This window comes from Choloepus didactylus, chromosome 6, assembly GCF_015220235.1.
Source record: "Choloepus didactylus isolate mChoDid1 chromosome 6, mChoDid1.pri, whole genome shotgun sequence".
NCBI lineage: Eukaryota > Metazoa > Chordata > Mammalia > Pilosa > Megalonychidae > Choloepus > Choloepus didactylus.
Window position 1 is genome coordinate 22,234,150 of NC_051312.1, and position 10,705 is coordinate 22,244,854.

Genomic DNA, 10,705 nt, shown 5'->3' on the forward strand with positions numbered 1-10,705 from the left:
TTTCTTTTCTTCCTTGTCTTTATTTCTTTTCTGGAGAAATGAAAATGTTCTAAAAATTGAACAAAAATTAATTGTGATGGATGCACAGATGTATGATGGTACTGGGGGTAATCGTACACTTTGGATCTTTGGACAATTGTATGGTATGTGAACAATCACAATAAGAAAAAAAAAGAACAAATGAACAACACTGCAAATGACAAATATCTTAGAAATAAAAAAAATAATGGGGAGATTAAATATTTTCAGACAAACAGACACTGAGAGAGTTTGCTAATAAGAGACTGGAACTACAAGAAATACTAAAGGGAGTGCTACAGGCTCTTAAGAAAAGACAGGAGAAAGAGGTTTGGAGAAGAGTGTAGAAATGAAGATTATCAGAAAGGGTAAAAAGAGAGAGAGGAAAAAATAAGACTTGACATATAAAATCCAAAAGACAAAATGATAGAAAAAGTACTGCCCTTACAGTACTAACACTGAATGTTAATGGATTAAACTCCCCAATAAAAAGTCACAGACTGGCTGAATGGATTAAAAAACAGGATCCATATATATGCTGTCTACAAGAAACTCACCTTAGACACAAGGAAAAAATAGGCTGAAAGTGAAAGGTTGGAAAAAGATATTCATGCAAACAGCAATCAGAAAAAAAGTGGGGGTAGTTATATTAATATCAGACAAATTAGACTTCAAAAGAAGATCAATTAAAAGAGACAAAGAAGGACACTATATATTAATAAAAGTGTCAATTCATGAAGAAAATGTAACAATCATAAATATTTATGCATCAAGCCAGAGTGCCCCAAAATTCATAAGGCAAACCCTGAGAACACTGAAAAGAGAAGTCAATAACTCCACAATAATAGTTGGAGACTTCAATACACCACTCTCATCAATGGATAGAACATTCAAACAGAGAATCAACAAGGAAACAGAAATGTCAAATTGTGTGATAAATGAACTAGACTTGACAGATATTTATAGAACACTACACCCCTCAAAAGCAGGATACATGCTTTTCTCAAGTGCTTATGGAACATTCTCTATAATGCTCATGCTGGGTCACAAAGCAAGTCTCAACAAATTTAAAAATATTGATATTGTAGAAAACACTATCTCAGATCATAATGGAATACAGTTGGAAATAAATAAAAGGAAGAAGATTGCAAAATTCACAAATATATGGAGACTAAACAACAAACTCTTAGAAAACCAGTGGGTAAAGGAAAAAATTACAAGAGAAATTAGTAAATACTTCAATGCAAGTGACAATGAAAACACAGTATATCAAAACTTATGGGATGCAGCAAAAGCAGCACTGAGAGGGAAATTTATTGCCCTAAATGCCTATATTGAAAGAGAAGAGAGACCAAAAATTGAGGAATTAACTGTCCACCTGGAGGAACTATAGAAGGAGCAGCAAGTTAACCCCAAATCCAAGAGAAGAAAAGAAATAACAGTGATTAGAGCAGGAATAAATGAAAATGAGAACAGGAAAGCAATAGAGAGAATCTACAAAAGCAAAAGATGGTTCTTTAAGAAAATAAATAAAATTGATGGACCACTGGCAAGGCTAACAGAGAGAGAAAGAGAAAGAGAGGGAGAGAGACAGAGGAGATAGAAAGAGAGAGAACAGATGCAAATATATGCAATCAGAAATGAGAAAGGAAACATAACTGCTGACTCTTCAGAAATAAAAGAGATAATTAGAAGATACCATGAGCAACTATATGCTAATAAACTGGACAGCATACAAAAAATGGACAACTTCCTAGAAAAGCATAAACAACCAACTTTGACCTGAGAGTAAATAGGCAACCACAATAAATCAATCACAAGCAAAGAGATTGAGTCAGTCATCAAAAAGCTCCCAAAAAAGAAAAGCCCAGGACCAGATGGCTTCACATGTGAATTCTACCAATCATTCAAGAAAGAATACCAATCCTGCTCCCATTCTTCAAAAAAAATTGAAGAGGAGGGAAAGCTACCCAACTCATTCTATGAAGCCAACATCACCCTAATACCAAAATCAGACAAAGATACTACAAAAAAAAAAAAAGAAAAGAAAATTATAGACAAATCTCTTTAATGAATATAGATGCAAAAATCCTCCGCAAAATACTGCAAATCTAATCCAGCAGCACATTAAAGGAGTTTTACAGCATGATCAAGTGGGGTTTATTCCAGCTATGCAAGCCTGGTTCAACACAAGAAAATCAATTAATGTAATACACCACATCAATAAATCAAAGCAAAAGAAACACATGATCATCTCAATCAATGCAGAAAAGGATTTTGACAAAATTCAACATCCTTTGTTGATTAAAACACTTCAAAAGATAGGAATAGAAGGGAATTTTCTCAATAAGATAAAGGCAATATATGAAAAACCCACAGCTAACACCATACTCAATGGGGAGAGACTGACAGTTTTCCCTCTAAGATCAGAAACAAGACAGGGATGCCCACTGTCATTATTGTTATTCAACATTATGCTGGAAGTTCTAGCTAGAGCAATTAGGCAAGAAAAAGAAATAAACGTCATCCAAATTGGAGAGGAAGAAGTGAAACTTCACTCTTTGCAGATGACATAATTCTGTGTGTAGAAAATCCAGAAAAATCTACAGTAAAGCTATTAGAGCTAATCAGTGACTACAGCAAAGAGGCAGGCTACAAGATCAACACAAAAAACCTTTAGTGTTTTTATACACAAGTAATGTGCAGCAAGAAGAAGAAATTTAAACAATCCATTTACCATAGCAACAAAAAGAATTAAATATTTAGCAATAAACTTACTGAAGACCACAAAAGACCTATACAAAGAAAACTACAAGAAACTGTTAAAAGAATTTTAACAGCAACTAAAAAAATGAAAGACTATACCATGATTCAAAGCATTAACAAATAAAATCCCAACAACTTACTTTTCATAAGCAGAAAACCAATAACCAAATTTATTTGAAAGGGCAAGGTGCCCTGAATAGCCAAAAATATCTTGAGAAAGAGGAAAGTGGGAGGTCTCACACTACCTGACTTTAAAGCATGCTACAAAGCTGCAGTTCTCAAAACAGCATGTTATTGGCATAAGGACAGAGATACCAACCAATGGAATCAAATTGAATGTTTAGAAATAGACTCACATCTATGGACAATTGGTCATTGATAAGGTGGTCAAGCAAAAGAAACTGAGACAGAGCAGCCTCTTCAATAAATGGTGTTTGGAGAACTGGATATCCATTTCCAAAACAATGAAAGATGACTCCTACCTCACTTCTTATACAAAAATTAACTCCAATTGGATCAAAGACCTAAACATAAGTGCTAATACCATAAGACTCTTAGAAGAAAACATAGGGTAATATCTTAAAGATCTTATGATAGGAGGTGGTTTCCTAGACTTTACAACCAAAGCATGAGAACCAAAGAACAAATAGACAAATGGAATCTCCTCAAAATCAAACACTTTTGTACATCAAAGTACTTTGTTAGAAAAGTAAAAAGGCAGCCCACACTATGGGAGACAATATTGGGAAACCACATAGAAGACAAGGGTTTCATGTCCAGAATATATAAAGCAATCCTACAATACAACAATAGAAAGACAAAAAAGCCAATTAAAAAATGGGTAAAACCATGGACAGACACTTTTGTGAATCGGAAATACAAATGTCTCAAAAATATATGAAAAAAAATGATAACTTCCCTGGCTATTAGGGAAACGCAAATCAAAATCACAGTGAGATATCTCACACTTACCAGAGTGGCCATTATAGAAAAAAAAACAAAAACAAAAAACAAAACAGAAATTTGCAAGTGCTGAAGAGGACGTGGAGAAGGAGACACACTAATTCTTCACTGGTGGCAATGTAGAATGGAGCAACCACTCTGGAAGACAGTGTGGAGTTTCCTCAGGAAGCTAAGTATAGATCTGCCATATGACTCAGCTATTCCATTGCTAGGTATATACTCAAAGGAACTGAAGGTTTAGACACAAATGGACATTTGTAAACAGAAGCTTATTGTGGCATTGTTCACAATTGCCAATAAATGGAAGCAGCCCAAATGTTCAGTAATTGACAAGTGTATAAACAAACTGTAGTATATACACATGATGGAATATCATGCAGCTGTAAGACAGAACAAATACATGGAATGTATAATAATGTGGATGAAGCTTGACTGTATTATGTTGAGTGAAGTTAGCCAGAAACAAAAGGACAAATATTGTATGGTCTCACTAGTATGAACTAACATTAATGAGCAAACTTTGAGAGGTAAAAACTGATAACACAGGCTATGAGGAGATAGAAAGTGGATAGAGATCAGGCATTTGATGCTGAAAGACTACAGAATGTTCAGCAGGATTGATTATATAGATCCAGAAATAGATAGCATAATACTGTGTGAAGGTAGCAACATATTGTAAGTACACTGAACAAGATGTCTGTGAGTATAACTGAAAGATGTGAGATAGGGGAATGTGTGACAGCAGAGGTAAAGATAGATGATGAAGACTGGGACTCTATAACTTGGCAGAAACTGGAGTGGCTAATGACTGTTGCTAAATGTACAAATATAAAAATGCTTTTACATATGGGAGAACAAATGAATGTCAACCATGCAGAGTGTTGAAAAAGGGATGATATTTGGGGAAAAAAAAAACATAATCATAGCAAACTGGAGTCTATGGTCAACAGTAATATTGTAATATGCTTCCATTAAATGTAACAAAGGCAATATACCAAAGTTAATTGTGTATGAGGGGGGATATAAGGGAGGGATATGGGATTTTTGGTAGTGGCATTGTTTTCTGTACTTACTAGTATATTGTACTGTATGAAATTTTATTTTTCTTTTTATTATCTTTTTTTTTTTATTATTCACCAGGAAAAAAAATCCTTTTTCATAGTAATCAATATGTTCAAATACTGACTGTGGTGATAAATATACAACTATATGATGATACTTTGAACTGATTGTACACTGTGGATAATTGCATGTTGTGTGACTAAATCTCTATAAAATTGTAGGAAAAAATTATAAATAGGGTGAAAGTGCTGGAGAAAACATGGAGAGAGGGATTTACCTATTTACTGTTAATGAAGTGGCAGAATGGTGTGGCCTTTCTGGAGGTCACTCTGCTGGTTCCACAAGAAGCTAAGTATGTGGGGGCCATAAGGTCCTGCAACCTCACCGTGGGATATGTACTTGGAAGATCAGGGAGCAGAGACATGAATAGACATTTGCACCCAGGTGTTTTTGGAGGCAGTATTCATGATTTGCAGTGGATGGAGGTGGCCTAAGGTACACTGACTGAGGAATAGAATGGTGAACTGTGGTGTATGCATAAAATGGAATATTGAGCATCTATGAGAAGGAGTGAAGTTGTGAGACACACAATGAGGTGAATGGATACTGTAGGCAGCATTTTGAGTGAAGTACACCAGAAGCAAAGGCAAACACTATAATGCCTCACAAATATGGACTAACTACAATGTGGAAACTCAGAATTGAATCTTCTAACAGGGAAATGATTACTCTAATGGTCCCCAGATTGTAAGTTCTTACAACAGTCAAATCTATTCCTGAATTGTAATGGCTATCTCCCAACTCTGAGATGCTGATGCCTTTGATTGGTCTCTGGAACACTGGATATCTGTGTGACACATGAAACTCAGAGATAGAGCTCAGCAGATATGAATGTCAGTATTAACACATACAGCAACTGTTTAAAAAAAAAAAAAAGCTGAAAATGAGCCCAGACTTCAATTAGAAATATAAATGCAGGAGATCTGGTTAAGACAAGGGCAAATCCAGCCAAAGGTTAACGGCTGAAACTGACTGTGCTAAACTTCAACTTCCATGTGAGACTAAGGGAAGAGATGTTTATTTAGTGTAGGATCTATATTTTCTAAACAATATAATTTCTACAGTCAGTTTGTTCAAATACCACAATTACATGGAACTTTGAATAGAAAGTGAGATATGGTAGGTCTGTATAAGTTAGAGTAAAATAGCAACACACCACAAAGTGTTTTTGGTGGAGAATAATAATATATATTTGCCCCCCCTCCCGAGGAACTGAGGGAGGCTGCAGAGGTATAAGACTTCCTCCCCTGGATTGTTGCTGATTTTGTCACAAATATTGGGGACTGAAGTCTTGATATGCTGAGCCCTCTGTCTTGGGGCTTGAACCTTTGAAGCTTGTTACTGCAAAGGAGAGGCTAAACCTGCTCATGATTGTGCCTAGGAGTCTCCCCCTGAATGCCTCTTTGTTGCTCAGATGTGGCTCTCTCTCTGGCTAAGCCACCTTGGCAGGTGATCTCACTGCCCTCAACCCTATGTGGGACCTGACTCCCAGGGGTGTAAATCTCTCTGGCAATGCAGGGTATGACTCCTGTGCATGAATCTGGACCTGGCATCATGATTTGAGAACATCTTCTTGACCAAAAGTGTGATGTGAAATGAAATGAAACAAAGCTTCAGTGGCTGAGAGATTTCAAATGGAGTCGAAATGTCACTCTGGTGGACATTCTTACGTATTATATAGAAAACACTTTTTAGATTGCAATGTATTAGAATAGCTAGAAGTAAATACCTGAAACTACCAAACTGCAACCCGGTAGCTTTGACTCTTGAAGATGATTGTATAACAATGTAGCTTACAAGGGGTGACAGTGTGATTGTGAAAAACTTGTGGACACACTCCCTTTATCCAGTGTATGCATGGATGAGTAGAAGAATGGGGACAAAAATTAAATGAAACATAGGGTGGGATGGGGGGGGATGGTTTGGGTGTGCTTTTTTACTGTTATTGGTTATTCTGATTCTGATTCTTTCTAGTGTAAGGAAAATGTTCAAAAATAGATTGGGGTGATGAATGCTCAACTATATGATGGTACTGTGAACAGTTGATTGTACAACATGGATGATTGTATGGCATGTGAATATATCTCAATAAAACTGAATTAAAAAAAAATCAGTTCTTTTCCCTTCATGACATTGACCAATTTGGTGCATACATGGAGGAAAATACAGAACCAGAAGTCTAATCAATCTCATGTTTTCATAAGACAGAAGCATGAAGGCTGAGACTTTAGAGACTTAAGTCCCTTAAACAATATTCTCTCATTAGTGCTATGTGAAGTTTATTATCTAGTGTAAAGTATAGATTTTTCTTACTAATATTTTAACCAAGATTCCTAAGTGAGCAAGTGATATCACTTATTAAATTCATTTGTTCAAGTTTTATTTTAATAACAATAATTGGGGATTCATATTACAAGGACTAATATACATAATATATGTCAATATGTGTAAATTCAAGTCCATGTGGACCACATAACATAATACTTTATTAAAATCAGACCAAAACCCACATTTTAATTTTCATATTGTAATAGAGAGATGCATGCATCTACAAACACACCAGACATACATAAACACAAACACACATACAAGAAACAGAATCCTATATATCTAGAAAATACTTATTGTTCCTCTTCCTATTTTCATTTTTAATGGAAAAGCCAATTTAAAACCTGTGCAGGTTTGAGTGTCTTAAGTCCCCCAAAATGCCATTATCTTTGATGTAATCTGGTGTGGGCAGACATATCAATGTTGATTAGATTGTAATTCTTTGAGTGCTTCCATGGAGATGTGACCCACCCAAATATTGGTGATGACCCTGATTGGATAATTTTCATGGAGGTGTGATCCCACCCATTAAGGGTGGGTCTGAATTAGTTCACTGGAGCACTATATAAGCTCAGACAGAAGGAGTGAGCTTGCTACACCCAAGAGGGACACTTTGAAGAATGCAAAGGAGATTAGAAGAGAGGAACTGCAGATGAGAGATAGTTTGAAGATGGCTGTTGAAAAAGATTCTTACTCCAGAGTAGCTGAGAGAGGACAAACACCCCAAGAGCAACTAAGAGTGACATTTTTGAGGAACTGCAGCCTAGAGAGGAATGTCCTGGGAGAAAGCCATATTGAGACCAGAACTTGGAACAGATGCCAGCACATGCCTTCCCAGCTAACAGAGGTTTTTTGGATGCCATTGACCATTCTCCAGTGAATGTACTCTTTGTTGATGAGCACTTTATGGCCTTAAGACTGTAACTATGTAACCAAATAAACCCCTTTTTATAAAAGCCAAACTATCTCTGGTGTTTTGCATTGCAGCAGCATTAGCAAACCAGAACAAAACTCAAAGATGAAAGTGTGTGTGCTAAATTCTGTTGTTCCCACTTCTTAATAGATCTTCTGTTGGTGTATTAAGAGACTTCATCAAGTCAATCTACAGTTGGGTTATCAATGCTGTGGAAAAGAAGTGATGAAATGGGATAGTAAAGTTCAATAAAACATGTCTCATGTTTTAGTAAATACTATGACACCATACACAAAAAACAGTAACATAATTTTATTTACTAATTTATATGTAATATCATCATCCACTCTTCTTTGCTGAGCAATTCATGTTTCTTGAAGACTGCAATAAAGGTGACCACTTTTTTGTTCATCTGGGTATTTATTTTCAAACAATCAGATGTTTAGTCTGGTATTTTATGGACCTATCTATATAACTGTGGTGTTTCCTTTATCAGTTTTGAATATGGAATGAGCTTTTAGTTCAGCAAAGTACTGCCTGTGACAAGGCGATAGAGGCTGAGATATCGCATTGCTCATGAATGGCATGTAGATTTAGAAGCCAAGTTTCTCAACTTCCTATCTTTTATTTATTTATTTATTTATTTTAATTTTTCAACCAGAAAACAATGCCTCTTTAAAAGTGATGCTTGTCTGAATATTTTCTGAGGGTAAAGGAGAAAATTTATACATCAAATCACTTTCTGCTTTACAGATAATAGCTTGTAGATGTTCAGAGATTTACAGGCATAGCTACTATTTTCTTGATCAATTTTGCAACTGTTTAGAACAAGAACAAAGAAGAATGGATGGGGGAAATTGCTCCTCCTTGACTGAATTCCTTTTCTTGGGAATAACTAATCACCATGACATCAAAGGAACTCTATTCACCATACTTCTAGTTGTTTATCTCTTTAATATTCTGGCAAATCTCAGAATGATAATTTTAATTAAAATGGCCAGATTCACACACCTATGCACTTGTTCCTCAGCCATGACTCCTTCTGTGACCTCTGCTTTTCCACAGCAATTGGGTCCAAGATGCTGATGAATCTCTTTGTAAGAACAAATCATTTTGCTTTTCAGTTGTGCTCTGCAATTCTTCATATTCTGTATCTTTGCAGATTCTGAATGTCTGCTGCTGGCAGTGATGGCCTTTAATAGGTACAAGGCCATTGGTAACTCCTTGCTCTGTACAGTCAACATGTCCAGAAGGGTTTCTTCAATGCTCATGGCTGGGGTTTACCTGGTGGGTAAATATAACACTAACATATAACACTAACATTATGCTTAAATTTCTGAGGGTCAAACAAGATTTATCCTTTCTTCTATGATTTACCTCCTCTTTACCTCCTTTCTTGTTCTGATCAAATGAACTTGTATTTTTGGTATTTTAGTACTTTTGGCTTGATTGAACTGAATAATATTTCAGGAGTCCCTGGGCCTTATTGTTATATCATCCTCTTTTAATTTTAAAGATCTACTATGCTAAGGGGAGGTACAAAGCTTTCTCCACCTGCACCTCCCACTTAACTGTTGTTGCAATTTTTCAGGGAACTATGGTTTTCTTGTATTTCTGGCCCAGTTCTTCCAACTCACTAGATGAAAACAAAATTATTTTGTTGCTTTATGCACTTGTGATTCCCATGCTCAACCCATGATTTAAAGCCTACAGAAGAAGCCTGTGAATGAGGCTTTGGAAAGACTGAAATATAAAACATGGTTTTAAATATATATATATATATATATATATATATATATATATATATATATATATAAAACATGGTTTTAAATATATATATATATATATATATATGTATATATATATATGTTTATATATAAAATTTACACACACATTTATATATGTATGTATATAAACACATAAACATACATGCATACAGGTTTGTTCCTCAAATCATATGCTATAGTACAAAGTTTTCTCAAATACTTTAATACAGCTATATTTACTAACCTCTAACAATATCATTATTTTATCCTTTCCTCCATTTTCACACATCATTATGTGTCTTCTATTAAATAAGCTACTGTCTTTTTATAAAACTTTCCAGTCTCCTTATTTTGCCAAATTTCATTTGTTGAATATGTCTTTTGTGCACTAATGGAATTTTACCAAGGGTTATTGAGGGTTTACTATATTCCTATTATACTTCTATGTGCTTTGTCTTTTATAGTGAGTCCAATAGTTTCTATACTAACAAGTCACATAATCTACTGGAAACTAGTCATGCAAATAATTCCCAATGACCACAAATCATCATAAATTATTTTAACAATGTGAAGTATTGGTGATGAGGTGGTGCAACTAACAGTCTCACTTATTGGTAGTAGATGTGGGAATTCACATCCCACTTTGGAAAACTGTATAGAAGACTTTATCATAGCTGGATATACACATACTCTATGATGAAAAAATTTCATTTCCTGTTTTAAAACTAAGAGAAGTGAGTGAATGTGTCTACACAAACTGTCCACAAAAATGTTCAGAATGTTCACAGTAGCTTTATTTGCAATAGCATAAAATGGAAAATAACTCAGA

The 10,705-nt window shown here is 35.1% G+C and overlaps 1 pseudogene; it reads left to right on the forward strand.

Annotated features, from left to right (window-relative positions):
• Positions 1-9,123: 9,123 nt before the first annotated feature.
• LOC119536680 lies at positions 9,124-9,809 on the forward strand (annotated as a pseudogene).
• The last annotated feature ends 896 nt before the right edge of the window (positions 9,810-10,705 follow it).